This window comes from Balaenoptera musculus, chromosome 21 (genome assembly GCF_009873245.2).
Source record: "Balaenoptera musculus isolate JJ_BM4_2016_0621 chromosome 21, mBalMus1.pri.v3, whole genome shotgun sequence".
NCBI classification, from domain to species: domain Eukaryota; kingdom Metazoa; phylum Chordata; class Mammalia; order Artiodactyla; family Balaenopteridae; genus Balaenoptera; species Balaenoptera musculus.
In genome coordinates, this window is record NC_045805.1 from 28,012,595 (window position 1) to 28,023,798 (window position 11,204).

The 11,204-nt window shown below is 33.4% G+C and overlaps 1 non-coding gene across 1 annotated transcript; it reads left to right on the forward strand.

Annotated features, from left to right (window-relative positions):
- The first annotated feature begins 9,956 nt into the window (after window positions 1-9,956).
- LOC118888107 lies at window positions 9,957-10,084 on the forward strand. The gene has a single exon (XR_005018251.1). It is a non-coding gene; the product is annotated as a small nucleolar RNA SNORA18 (small nucleolar RNA).
- The last annotated feature ends 1,120 nt before the right edge of the window (window positions 10,085-11,204 follow it).

An 11,204-nucleotide genomic window follows, 5' to 3' on the forward strand; every position in this document is an offset into this window, starting at 1 on the left:
AAAGATGAAATACATCTTCCCTGCTTTATTCCTCTTGCATTGACAAAGCAGCTTATGGTAGAATTGGCGGTTATCCAGCTCCAGCTGGAGAGAGTATGTAGATTTCAAGGTTTGTTTTTGTTCTTGTTTTTTCATTTTTGAATTATTCTGTCAAGTCCGCTAGATGCAACTACATACAAAGAGATGCTGGCATGTCTGGGATTCAGTGCCCGGTTCTCATGTCTGCTTACCTAAGTCCCTTCTTTCTCTTCTAGTGGATGTTCGTATATACATGGGTGAGTACACACATACATGTACACGCATGGGTGAACATGGATCTCTGAAAACCCACCTGTGGCTACCTCGGGTAGCGTCCACCCAGTCAGTAAACAGAATGAGAAGTCCAGGGATTTTTCAGACTACCACTGTATTGTGTGTTAAATTCTACTTGCTGAAATGCTTTTATCATCAAAGAACCGCTCATCTTTTTTAGCAGGATGGATGACAAACAGAGCTGGATATCTTTGTCCACCATCCACCCTGAGAGACAAAGGGATTTATGCTGCTCTTTTTTTAAAAAAATTTATTTTATTCAAGTATAGTTGATTTACAATGTTGTGTTAATTTCTGCTGTACAGCACAGTGATTCAGTCCATTATGGTTTATCGCAGGATATTGAATATAGTTCCCTGTGCTCTACAGTAGGACCTTGTTATTTATCTATTCTATGTATAATAGTTTGCATCTGCTAATCCCAAACTCCCACTCCATCCCTCCCCCACCCCCCTCCCCCTTGGCATATGCTGCTCTTTGAAGAGTAGGATATTAGATATAATAGTGATGAAATGTGGGTAGACAAGGGAGAAATTGTTTATGTCTTTATTTCAGTTAGGATCTTTCTGCACTATGCTTTCCTAACCCCTGCCCTTTCTTGTATACTGACCAGGCTGGATTAATTTATTCTTGGTTCTCTTTGACAATTTTGCCCTCACTGATAATCTCCAGTATGAAGTCAAATTGATCAAACCAATGTTTTCTCTGGAATGCTCATTCATAAGTCACAGGCTTCTGGGATACGTTTGCCCTTTCCTGCTAATAAAATTGCAAGGCACTCTATGCCAGGGCAACTTAAAGCCTATGCATCTAAAACTCATGGGTACCCTGGGTCTGGTGAGTGTATCATGGAATTGTACTTTACAAACACTTTCAACAGCAAACTTGTTTTTCAAACTAAATCTTTTCTGGAAGCTCAATATTGGATATAGATAAATGAAGTGTAGTTCTCAGGTGGAACTGAGGATGGATGGTCCAGAATCCCATGGCATGATATGCTGAGAAACTTGCTTATATGGTTTCCTCCTCATTCACTGACACAAGACTGAGGGACTCAAAGGTATGTCACATCATATTTTTAATCCTACTTCTTGCAGAATAATGGGTGGTGCTTCTTCCTGGCACATTTGCGCCCCACTTAGGACACATTTTCTGTTGTTCAATATAAGGAAACCATGCTGGTGTTCAGAAACTATGACATACACACACATATAGACCACACACACACACACAGTAAATTTTTGTTGGATATCCATGTATCTCATTGGATGCCTGAGGTCAGTTAGCAAGTTACTGTTGAAACCTTGATCATCAGGGACTCAGCTATCAGTTTTCTAACATCGCTTAACTTGGGCAACACAAAACAAAACAAAAATCTGTAGTAGTGAGGAAGTAGCTCACTCATGAAAAACAACAACAACTGCAGAAACCAACCCTCACTGGGGAGATAGTGGCTACTCTCCTGACCATTTTAACTTTTTGTTAAAGGCTTTAGTGCCTTCAAATAAACAGTAAATAATCACTGGAAAAGTAGGAAAGGAATCTAATATGGTAATTGATTAGTCACTGAGAGAATGGGAGATGTTGCTAACCTGTAGTGAATCCATCTCTTTGCCCCAGTTTGCTAGTTAAATGGAAAATATGGTAGCAATGAAAGTGAAATCTGTTGGCTATTTTATGCTTCATTTACATTGTATAAAACACACATCATAGATGATTGTCAGCATGAGTATGGACTGTGTTTTTCAAAAGCTACGTATCCCCCTTTCTTCTTTGGTGATGCAGAACAGGGTGTAGTGGGGGTTAGTGGCATTAAGAGGTCAATAAGTGTTGTACCAGAGATTTTTAACTACAGATTTTTCATAGAGATGGCAATAAACTGAGGTTATAAATTGAGCAATTAATTAGATTTTTCTCCATGTAACCTGTTCTTCCTATATAAATACTTTAGTGGATAGAGTATTACTAACTTAATGTTTTGCCTCTGTAGTGATGACCAAGGTGAATTTATTCAAGCCCATTTGTTATTTACAATGTCAATGTCAAAATTTTAGATACTTTTGCCACAGTATCTCTAATGTGTTGAATTTTAACCTTTCCTGAATTTATTATGACATTGTGATTTTTTATTATTTAACCTTTTAGGTTGAAAATATTCCTTGGAGAAGTGAGTTTCGTAAGCTTATTCTACATGTTATAAAATAAAAATTTCCCCCCATTTTGTCAATGTTATCACAGTATAATTTATGTACAATAAACTATATCTATTTAAAGAGTACTCTTTGATGAGTTCTGATACCACCACAATCAAGTAAAGAACATTTCCATCACCTCCGAAAGTTTCTTGGTATCACTTTTTGGTCTATTCCAATCCCAGCCCCAGCCTATGACAACTACTGATCTTATTTTTTGTCACTATAGAACCTAATATTTTGTTTGAATTTGCCTTAAAACTACTTTTTAAAATGTCAAGACCTAGTTTTTTTGCTGTTGGCAAACAATGGTAGAAAGAAAACTATAGTAAAAATTATATTGTTTGGCTTTTCATTTGGGAGGTATAAAGACTCTGTAAATATAATGGATTATTTGTGAAGAAGTGCTTGAAGATAACACCCTAAAACCTCTATTATGTCATCATCTAGAAATAGCACACAAACATTACAAATTTATACCAAAGGATTTTTTATGAATAAAGTACAAGACTCCTAAACATCAGATATTGAAAACAGGTTTGTACTATTTTGAGACTGTAGTACATAGTTAAGTTTCACTCTACATTTTTATAATGTTTGTTTGGTTTCCAAACTTAATACAATGTAATATTTAATTTAAAAGTCATTTATAAATTGTGCTTTATCTCAAATAATAATAGTCATAATAAATTATGCTTAAAATAAAGTGGCACGGACCACTTGTTAAATAGAAGAAAGTAAATAATTTTCTGTGCAAGTTATGATTAACTTTAAATACATAGAGTATTAAAAGGAAGTTTTTGATAAAATATTTAAAAACATATTGATTGTAACTTAAACTGTCTTCCTTATTATGTCACAGAGGAATGATTAAGAGCATAGGTTCTGGAGTTAGGATATCTGGCTTGGAATCCTGGATCTGCAGTGTACCAGGTGTGTGATCTTGGGCAAGTTATTTAATTTCAGTACACTTATCTATAAAATAGGGAAAGTAATGCCAACCTACATCATAGTGTTGTTGGGAGGAGTAAACAAGTTTAGCCATGTAAAATGTTTAAAATAGGATCAGACACACAGGAAGACGTCTATTATTATTATCCCTCCCCAAAACAGTTAATTCTCCCAGTTTTGAAAAAATAATATATTATTATGTCACAGTTCAACATTTCAGAAAAATTTGGGAAACACTCCACTGGAAGATTTCTCATTTTCATTCTCTTATGAAATATTTCCTCTCTTTCTGGCCCTATGGTACTGTCCCAGGTGCTGAAAAGTCCCAGGCCCTTTTTGCCATACTACCCTTTATACTGAATACTTTAATTCTAACTAGAATCCCTTGGGTTACAGCATCCTGAGGCTGGTGCATAATTCTATGAAATTAATGTTGTCTGCTTGGTAGTAGAAAAGCAAGGAAAAAATGTTTGATGATGGAAAGACGTGGGAAAATGGGTCACTTGTCAGTTAAATAACAAGCCATCTCTTATCTCACTTGCATTGAAACCACATTTTGTGTATTTTTCATATTTACATGAGAGTAAAGGTTCCCAATTTCTTAATTTAATTTGCCAAATAGTTGGCTGTCCTGCCTAAGTACTTTTGATCTGCAATCACTTTCAAGGCCAAGGCAGCTTTATCTAGTGCCAGGAACAATTAATTTCTCATGACTCTAATAAAGAATGTTTCACTTGGTTGCACAGGTAAATAGTGAGTTTGTAGTCAAATAAACAAACACACAGACAAACAGAAAGGATATTCACAAATTACTTGTGAGATTTCTGGAGGTCAGTGTCCATGTCTCATACATTATTATATCCTGGGCAATCAATAGTGTTGGCACATATTAGGCACATAAACTCTTGAGTAATTGAACTGACTTACTTGATTTCCAAGGCTAAGTCTGAAAGCTGAAACTTATCTTCATTGACTATCTTTTTCACATGAAGATTTGGATGATGAATTTCTACTGGTACGTCAAATTTCTCTAAAAATAGCAATAAGCAAGTTGTAGGATGGATAATCTAATATAGTGATGAGGGCTAGAGATGAAATTGTTCCACTTGGTCAGTAATATTCACAGGTAGCTTGGAATCTCCTCTTTCATCTCAAAATGTATATATTCTTAGTCCATTTGTTAAGGATATAACATAGAGCCTTAAATTATATATATTTTCCATATGGATTTTCTAAAACTTCTTTCTTGGTTTATGATGTGAATGATATACAAGAAGAAAAACTCACCAATTAATTCCTAAAGAAGGAAATAGTAGTTTATACATGTTTAAATGTGTAAATTCTATCAATCCCTCTCAACAAAAATATAATCATAAAAGTTTACTCAACTCTGTTGTGAAAGACTAGTATTAAAAATAGTTGTGTAATCGCGTTGTCTCCAGGGGGCACATATGCTGAGTTTATTATTTCAAGTGTCCTAAAGGCAGTGGTGCCAGATTTAATATGAGGCTCCTCCAAAGATGCCAATTCCTATTAGGAGAATTTTGTATATTCTAATTTTGTTTCCCTCCAGATTTCTACTTATTGTACTAAAAACAAAATAATTCCAAAAGAAAAATAATAGTTGTGTATTTTATTAGCATAGGATATGAACAGAAATTTAATTGGTTTATAAACCATCAGTATTCAGATGCCATAAGAATAAAGAAAATCCTGAAACTGTTTATATTGTAATATAAAATCATTCTTGGGTTCATGTTAATGAAGAGAACCATTTTCACTGACAATCACCCTATATTCTAATTTATATCAGTGAAACTTTATCAGTTAAATTTTATTTAACAGGTTATCTTTTTCTGACTTCTAGTCTGTTTTGTTTGCAATATATTCTATTATTCTCACTTTATTTAGAAGATAATTTACTTTTTAAACTAGCATTTTTTTTCATTAAGGATTTAAAATACGTCTTTGGATAAAACACTAAAATCTACTACCTGACTTGAGAAAGGAAGAATTTTAACTTTTATTGAAAAACCTAATGACTGTTATAAAATTTTAGGATTTCATAGTAAGTTAAATCTAAACAATTTCATATGGATTTTTGTATATTAGCTGACTCATAATACTGAATTATAGAAACGAATTTAATAACATTTTAGTGAAAATATAGCAAGTTCTACTAATAAGAATCAGTGGTTCAATTTTGATTTTAAAAGCCATCAATTGTTGCCTTAGAATTGTTCCAAAATGAAAATATCTTTACTGGGGGCAGGGGAAATGTGGAAAATTAAAGGGAACGGTTTTAAAATTATTTTAATTTTAAGTAATAGCTGTGTAACAATAGAAATCATCTCTTCTTAACTTCGTAAATGAAAATATAGAACAGTTGCTTTTAGCTTTTTTAGATAATTTTGGTTTTTTTGAGAAGGAAGTGTTTCCCAGAAATAAAATGATCATTTTCCTTCCTCCTCTTCAATTCCCCCCGCCCCCCACCTCCTTGCATAATTGTGATTCTCTTGCTGTAAGTCTTGGGTGGTTATCTAACTTAGAAGTGACTCATATACCATTTATTAGGAACCATGTATTTTTTTAAATTAATTTTTATTGGAGTATAGTTGATTTACAACGTTCTATTAGTTTCAGGCATACAGCAAAGTGAATCAGTTATACGTACACATATATCCACTCTTTTTTAGATTCTATTCCCATGTAGGTCACTACAGAGTATCGAGTAGACTTCCCTGTGCTATACTGTAGGTTCTTATTAGTTATCTATTTTATATATAGTAGTGTGTGTATGTCAATCCCAATCTCCCAATTTATCCATCCCCGCCTTACCCCCTTGGTAACTGTAAGTTTGTTTTCTACACCTGTGACTCTATTTCTATTTTGTAAATAGGTTCATTTGTACCATTTTTTAAAATCCCACATATAAGCCATATCATATGATATTTGTCTTTCTCTGTCTGACTTAACTTCACTCAGTATGACTGTCTCTAGGTCCATCCATGTTGCTGCAAATGGCATTATTTCATTATTTTTTATGGCTAAGTATATAGCCATATATACTCCATTGTATATATCTACCCCATCTTGTTCATCCATTCTTCCATTGATGGACATTTAGGTTGCTTCCATGTCCTGGCTATTGTAAATAGTGCTGCATTGAACATTGGGGTACATGTATTTTTTTTGAATTATGGTTTTCTCCAGATATATGCCCAGGAGTAAGATTGCTGGACCATGTGGTTTTAGTTTTTTTTTCTGTTTTTAGTTTTTTAAGGAACCTCCAAACTGTTCTCCATGATGGCTGTACCAATTTACATTCCCACCAACATTGTAGGAGGGTTCCCTTTTCTCCACACCCTCTCCAGCATTTATTGTTTGTAGATTTTTTGATGATGGCCATTCTAACCAGTGTGAGGTGGTACCTCATTGTAGTAATTATCTACTACAGTGCCACATTTAACTTATATACCCATTCATTAGGAACCATGTATTTTTAATGATATACCAAAATTCGAAAGCAAGTTAGGTACCTGAGAACTGTCATAAAAGTTCTTTACTAGATCAATTTCCATTAAATAAAAAAGCCTATAATTTATGTTACAGAGTTAAAATATTTTCTCTGGCAAATGATAGACCAAGAGCAATGATGCTGTCAGTTATTAATGAAAGGATGGGAATCAGCCCTTGGTCTCTTCAAGTTGTGTGTGTGTGTATGCATGCACATGTGTGTGTTCACGTGTGTGTGTGATTTTTGTTCGGTCTTTCAGTACCCTTCATTATTCTTTTACATTAGCTAGTGCTAAACTTATTTTAAAAAATGTCAATGACCTTTAAAACTGGAAAGACTGTGGAGTATTATTTTTTGAAGGGGTATCAGTAATTTGGGTCAAAAAATGCTTTTTACTTGATTTTATGGGGGCATCTCCAAATCATTTTATCTTTATTTTACATATGATCAACCATTTGGCAGATCCTTAATTTTGTTTTGGATATCTTAAACATGATAAACAGATAAATTTAAAAGAAACTCATTAACAATTAAATATGATCCAAATACTAATACGGACAGTAAGGATTACATTTCACTTCAGGAATAAGAGGAGTGGCAATGGTATAACTTTGCAGTAATAAAAACATGTTTTCTGACTTTTAAGTTTTAGTCATTTCTTTCATGCATTTCTGGGGAAAACTGGAAAAATAAATTGCCTTAAAATGACTTAGGAAGAATGGCCTTGGAAATTGTGACAACACAGTTGTGTGTTGTGTGATATCCATGTGTGATGACCATAATACAACTGGATGTATCATTATAATGTTTCTAAGCATATGAAACAGTAAAAAAAAAAATCTGTACAAGGGGAAACAAACTTTTTTGAAGATAAAGTGAAAATATGTCTTAAGGGCCAAATAAATTTAAAATCCAATCAAATGATATATCTAAGTCAGCTGTGAGTGGGGAGATACTGTAAAACTTGAATTTCAGGTGTTGGAACTTGCCTCTTTTGGGTTATAAAGTCATAGACATGGAAAGTATAAAGTGTTCAGAGTTCCTCTGAGGGTAAGTGTCAACGGTGCAGTCAGCCTCTTAGCTTGAATTTCTGGTCATTTTGAGAGCTGTAGAACACTGGGAAGTCAACTCCAAGGTTACATTGTGGGGACTGAAATAATTATTTCCTTGGGAGTAAGCATTTGTCAAACACTTAGAAAGTTTTATCATGAAGTAAAAGAGGTATTTATCTCTTTGTATTAATATTTATATAAAAAAGGATTTGTAAAATATCATACCTACAATATTTAATATTTGGATTATTATTAAAAAATAGATTAGCCTGTGACTTTAATTCTAACTTAATTATTCAAAAATTTAATAATTAATGTAGAACCATGATTTTTTTTATGACTAATAATTTATTTATTGGAGTATAATTGCTCTACAATGGTGTGTTAGTTTCTGCTATATAACAAAGTGAATCAGCTATACATATACACACATCCCCATATCTCTTCCCTCTTGTGTCTCCCTCGCACCCTCCCCATCCCACCCCTCTAGGTGGTCACAAAGCACTGAGCTGATCTCCGTGTGCTATGCAGCTGCTTCCCACTAGCTAGCTATTTTACATTTGAGAACCATGATTTTAAATTGAGTCTTAGTAAGCTTGTAAACATTATCAGAGTGCTTAATATATAAATGTTTTATTTCTTCACATTATAATTTAAATATATTTGATTTTAACAGGAATTTAAGTGCTTACTAAGGTCTATCTGTAACACTATTAAAGTATTCAAAATATTAAATATATAAATAAAGTTTCAAATGTTTGAAGATGTTTAAATCTATGGTGAATATAAACATTATCCAGAGCACCATTAAAGGTAATATGTTTTTTAGATTTCTAAATAGGAAATTAAGATTCGTTTAGTTGTTTAAGAATTTAAGAAAGACTTAGGTTTGGAGCTTATAATTTTGTAAATTGAATTTTATTATAGAAACTAAATAGAGGGAATTCCCTGGCAGTCCAGTGGTTAGGACTCCACGCTTCTACTTCAGGGGTCCCGGGTTCAATCCCTAGTCGGAACTAAGATCCTGCATTCCATGCAGTGCAGCAAAAAAAAAAAAAAAAGATGAAACTAAATAGAGCACTGAATAGCCTTTTCTGTACTCAAAAACTATTCTTGAGAACACCAAAAACATGTATTTAGCTGAGAACGTTCCTGGTATTTTCAACAGTTGGCATTCAGTGTTGTTGACTAATGAATTCACCCAGAAGTCTTTGGAACTAATGTTGGATATCGCCAATCATTATCATTAATCAAGAACTTCACGTATGCGTCACAGTAGAAAAGAATCCCAATGTGTCCAGGTGTTGGGGAGACAGAAGTTTCTAGTAACTCAAACTGTTTAGGGACTATTACCTGAAAGTAATGACTACTTAGAGTTCAAATCTCTACTGTGTTTTCAGATAAAAAGAAAAAAAAAAAGCCTAGAGCTTTTTTCGTGAAAGAAACATTATATGCTAATTGGTATGTGATTTTACATTGGGGAAAAAAAGGGGAGTATCTAGAAACGATTTATTTGTATTTTATATTTTGCCATTAAAATATTTTATTGTGAAATATACATACAAGAATATATTAATGTAAGAATGTAACAAAAGGAATAGTAGTAAAATGTATATATATACCTAAAAGTAATAGATCTTTGATGTTCTGCTGTTACAACAAAATTTGTATGGTTGTGAATTTCTCTGTCTTATTTGAAATTTATTGTGCTTCTTAGAACTGAGTTTTGGTGTCTCTTAGCAATTCTTGGAAAATGCCAGCCATTATTTGTTTGAAGCGTCCCTCTGCCCCTTTACTTCTACAATCATCTCTCTGGAACTCCAAGTTATATATGTTAGACCTCCACACACTATCTTTCATGTCTTTTAACTTAGCTTGTTTTCCATATCTTTGTCAGGACTTCCTATTGGATTGTTTCTTAAGAATTATCTTGTTGAGGTCTATCCTGATGGGGCTTTTTCCGTAAACCTACATTGTTGGAAATGCCTCAGAGTAACTGTGTACTTTCCTTTACTTTAGAACTACCTGTTAGATCTGTGGGAAAGAACTACAAGACAGAGCTGCCAAGTAAACTATGAAAAACCTAACAGTCAAACTTTTTTTAAATCTTAGGTATTGGCATATCCCAATGATCTGTACTGTTCTAGGGTGTGATGGCTTAAGAGTGAATATGATTTGAACCTTATACATTTTTAGAGGATGTCAAATTCAGAACCAGGCAGATTGATCTCCTGACCCTAAACATGGTCCTAAAGTAAATTGCTTGAGGAAATTGGATCCCGAAGGTTACAGGTGGGGAATTTTGAAGTGTGTCCATATTCCATTGGAGATCAAAGAAACCTAACTAAAAGAATTGTGGGCTGACTCACATGACAACTTCTTTTTGAAAGGGCTATTTTATCTTGAAGGTTATGAGTTTGGAGTAACTAAGGTGATTGGCAGTGGAAAGAATCAGAACATGTGAAATTCCTTAAAAATTTATTGACTTAAGTAATTTTGTCTATGTTACACATAATTTAAAAAAAAAACCCTTTACACTTTGTGTGGAAAGTCAGCATATATTTTTGGCTCGAAGTTTCTCTGATGTTTTCTGTGGAAGGAATAATACCATTTATCAGTTAAAAAAAAAAGAATTTTTAGTTCATTAATTTTCTCTTCAGCTGTGTCTAATCCATTATAAATTCATCCACTGGATTTTCCATTTCAATTATTATGTATATTTTTCCTGGAACTTCTTTCTGGTTCTTTGATAAATCTGTATTAAAAAATAGAGTTCTGTACTCATATTTTCAAACCTTTCTTTTTTTATTGAGGTATAATTGACATATAACATTGTATTATTTCCAGGTGTACAACATAATGATTCAATATTTGTACACACTGTGAAGTGATCATCACAATAAGTCTTGATAACATTTGTTAAAATACATAGTTACAAATATTTTTTCTTCTAATGAGTACTTTTAAGATCTACCCTCTTAGCAACTTTCAGATATGCACTATAGTATTATTAACTATAGTCACCATCCTGCGCATTACATCCCCATGACTTAATTATTTTATAACTGGAAATTTGTACCTTTTGGCCCCTTTCACCCATTTCTCCCATCCTGTCTCCTACCACTGGCAACCACCAATCTGTTCTCTGTATCTATGGGTTCCTTTTGTTGTTTTTGTTGC